The sequence below is a fragment of the Sus scrofa genome, chromosome 4 (assembly GCF_000003025.6).
Source record: "Sus scrofa isolate TJ Tabasco breed Duroc chromosome 4, Sscrofa11.1, whole genome shotgun sequence".
NCBI lineage: Eukaryota > Metazoa > Chordata > Mammalia > Artiodactyla > Suidae > Sus > Sus scrofa.
In genome coordinates, this window is record NC_010446.5 from 92,709,613 (window position 1) to 92,713,914 (window position 4,302).

The following is a 4,302-nucleotide window of genomic DNA, read 5'->3' on the forward strand; positions in this document are numbered from 1 at the left end:
GTGTTTTCTGTGGTATTGATTCTGTTCTTTGCAACTTTAAATTCTGCAAAAGAATGCTTTTTCTCCTCTATTAGTCTTAAGCCCCTCCCCCTTCACAATCTGATGTATTAGTTCCTCTTTCACCTCTGGTTTTATCAGTCTTTTGCAAGCTGTTGTTTGTTTCCTTTATTTTGGAGGACCAAATATCTGCGGAGGTCTCATGTTAGGTTTTTTCTCCACTGCTCTTCGTCGTTGATGGGTTTTTTTGTTTGTTGTGATGTTTGCCTCAGCAAATATGTGTGTTTCAGTTCCCTTTGGCTTTGCTTCTGTCAGGACCCTGAGTTCCGAGCACACGAGTCAGAGAATCAGGTGTAGTGGCACGTGTTCTGTTTGGTCTCCGCACTGCCTGGGGAGGGCGGGGAGAGAGCGTGGACTCTGGGCAATGGGGGCTGGAGAGCCCTGTCTGCTCCCCCTGCTCCAGGTCGGCGAAAACCACACAGAAACGGTCTCCTCCGAGCGGGGGGTCCTGGTCCAGGAGGAGCCCTTGGGATTCCACTCCTTTCCCCTCCCCCGGCAGTCGGGGCCACCCACGTGGTGTGACAGCCTTGTGGTTCAAGGGCTTTCCCTCTGCCCACCTCTCTGGTGCCTTTTCCATCGGGGTCCCTTGTTCCTGGAATGGTGTTTCTCCAGCTGGTGGGCTTGGTGGTCTCAGGGGCCTGCAAGGGCTCTGTTAGAATGTTTCCATCTCATGCTTTCATTTCGAGTTAATCATCCGGTACTTAGCAGGTACATGTTTAGAGCTTGCAGGTGCCCACCTTACAGCAAAGGCATTTTCAGAGCTGTGTTGGCTTTTGTGTTAAAGCATCTTCACAGGAGGAACGGATAATGGCACAGAGCATCGTCCTGATGGAGGCTACCTGGTGCCTGGTTCACGTCGGGGAGATAGGTGGGAGGACCGGTGTCCGACGGGGCAGGGCAGAGTGACAATAGCAGTAGCATGTGCTGTGATGCTGCTCTGAGTGCTGTGGGGGTATTAACTCAGTGACGCTGTGGACAAGTCTGTGAGGGAGGCCTGGATACTCCCCTCTTAGAGCTGAGGAGACCGGGGCACTGGGGATCAAGTCCATGTTCAGGAGAGGACAGTTGGTAAGTGATGTGAGGGTTTATGCAGGCAGCTGGCCCCGAAGCCACATTCCTTACCCATTAATCTGTAAGACTCAGGTACTTTCCCCAAAGGTTTTGTTTGTTTTCTTATTTGTTTATTTTGTCTTTTTATGGCCACACCTGTGACATATGGATATTCCTAGGCTAGGGGTCCAATCAGAGCTGCAGCTGCTGGCCTACGCCACAGCCATAGCAACACCAGATCCCTAACCTACTGAGTAAGGCCAGGGATCAAACCCACATCCTCATGGATACTAGTCCGGTTTGTTACTGCTGAACTATGACAGGAACTCCCTGCCCAAAGGTTAATTCAGCTGAAACCAGTTTGCTGGAAAACAGTTTACAGAAAAATCCATCTTCTAAATGGGTAAATTGCAGATGACCAATTTGCTAAATTCTTTCATTTATTAGTAAAATTTATAACAATTTGAATCAGATGGATTAGCAGAGCCTGTGAGAACTCTGGGGAGCAAAGACGCCTGGATCTGGCTTCACACCACCTCCCTGGCCTCCGTCCCCCCACCCTCAGCCTGTCAGTTTCCTCATCACTCTGGGCCCCGCCCCACCCCCCCCCAGGCTGTTCTGTGAGCTGACTTCTCTTTCTGTCTCCAGCAGGGAGCTGGGTAGAGAGACATGAAATTTGCTTTAGGTGCTCTTAGGAAGAAACAATGAAAACCTGTCAACTGAAATGACAGGAATCTTCAAAAGCTGTTAAAGCACCTGTCCAATATGAATTGCTTGAAAGAAAATGAGAAGTTTCTGCTAAATGGATAGATTTGATCATTTTGATGACTTGATTATTCACTGAATTAGCATGTGGCAAACTGCCCTCCCCCCAACCCCAGCCCCACCCCACCCCCGCCCCCGCACTTCCCAAAAAGACATGGCCAAGCTCAGAATTTCCTGTCCTGTAGCTGTCAGGAGTACCTCTGACTTGCAAGCAGAGGTATGGGATTCTATCTTTGCAGCACCAATTGCTGAAAGTTCACTAGCCATAATGTAGTAAATACCCACAATGGGCCCAAATACCTAACAAAGCACCTTCATGTTCTATGATTCCAGTGGCAAGTTGGTAGATATATATTGAAGGAAGATTTCGGTAATGCTATAATGTTCTTTTTTTTTTTTTTCAGTAAATAAAGCAATTTTTCCGCTCTATCAATTGTCACCTGGCAAAGTTTTGGTTAAGAATGAGGCTCTGGTAAACAAAGACTTTATTTTTGTCTTTTTAGCGTCGCACCTCGGCACATGGGAATTCCCAGGCTGGGGGTCGAATCGGAGATGCGGCTGCCAGCTTACGCCACGGCCACAGCCACAGCAATGCCAGGGCCGAGCCACATCTGTGACCTACACCACAGCTCACAGCCATGCTGGATCCTTAACCCCCTAAGCAAGGCCAGGGATTGAACCTGCATCCACATGGATACTAGTTGGGTTCGTTAACCGCTGAGCCAGGATGGGAACTCCAACGAAGATTTTAATCAAGTGTTGTACGACAAATCTATGTGAAGTAGCAATCTTTGTATTAAAGCAAAAAAGCAATAAATGAAATTCAGAACCTGATGTGAACCTGCAGTTTTTTTGCTCTTGATACCAACATCAGTTTCAGCAAAACAAAAACACCCATCACATTAAAGTTGGATGTTTGAATATTATTTTGAATAATCATTGCTTCATTGTTCTGTTGCTTTGTTTTTATTTACTTTATATATGCCTATAGTATAAAAGCTATAAGCACTAGACACTAATACATAGTTTCATGTTTATATGCCTTTAAGTAACATAATAAAAATTAAATCAATACTGAGCAATGAAAATAATTTTCTTAAAAGGAATTTTTTTGCTATAAAGCAAATTTTTATTGAATTATTACAAGAAATGAGGATAAAAGAATATTTTATAAGCATGACACAAATACCAAACTGACCAAGTAAAGCATAAAATAAAAGTACACGAGAACTTCATTTATAAATAATGATGAAAAAAATCCCAAATAAAAATTTTTTTTTTGTCTTTTTTTTGTTGTTGTTGTTGTTGTTGTTGTTGTTGTTGTTGTTGCTATTTCTTGGGCCGCTCCCGCGGCATATGGAGGTTCCCAGGCTAGGGGTTGAATCGGAGCTGTAGCCACCAGCCTACGCCAGAGCCACAGCAACGCGGGATCCAAGCCGCGTCTGCAACCTACACCACAGCTCACGGCAATGCCGGATCATTAACCCACTGAGCAAGGGCAGGGATCGAACCCGCAACCTCATGGTTCCTAGTCGGATTCGTTAACCACTGCGCCACGATGGGAACTCCCCAAATAAAAATATTATCGAACAGTGCACATTAAAAGAATAACACATCAACTGGGATTTATTCCCATAATGCAAGAATAGTTCAATATTAAGACATCTAGTAACATGTTATTAAGATAAAAAAGAAAACTTTATCTACCTTCATAGATGATAAAAAGGAAATAATAGAATTTACTATTTTACTCTCGATAGAACTCTTGAAATAATAGGAATAAATACATACTTTCTTAACATGATACAACAAATATGCCTTAATCAAAAAACAACATCCTGCTTAAAGGAGAAACACTAGAAGCATTTCTATTAAGGTTAAGAACAATACAAGGGTTTTTGTTTTGTTTTTTCTTTTTCCGCCTCACATGAGGCATATAGAGGTTCCCAGGCCAGGGATCCAATCTGAGCTGCAACTATGACCTTTGCCACAGCTGTTACTGGATCCTTAACTCACTGCACCACAGCAGGAACTCCCACAGGATATTCTTTATCATCACTATTACTTAACATGGTGTTGGAGGCATTAGCCAATTCAGTTAGGCAAGAGAAAGGAATGAGGCATAAAAATCAGAAAGAAGGGAGTTCCCGTCATGGCTCAGTGGTAAAGAAACTGACTAGGATTCCTGAGGACTCGGGTTCCATTCCTGGCTTTGCTCAGTGGGTTAAGGATCTGGCATTGCCATGAGCTGTGTTGTAGGTCACAGACATAGCTCGGATCCCACATTCTTGGGGCTGTGGTATAGGCTGGCAGCTGTAGCTCTGATTCAGCCCCTAGCCTGGGAACTTCCATATGCCACAGTTGCAGCCTTAAAAAGACATACACAAAAATAAATTAGAAAGAAGGAAGCAAAAATTATAATCACTCAAC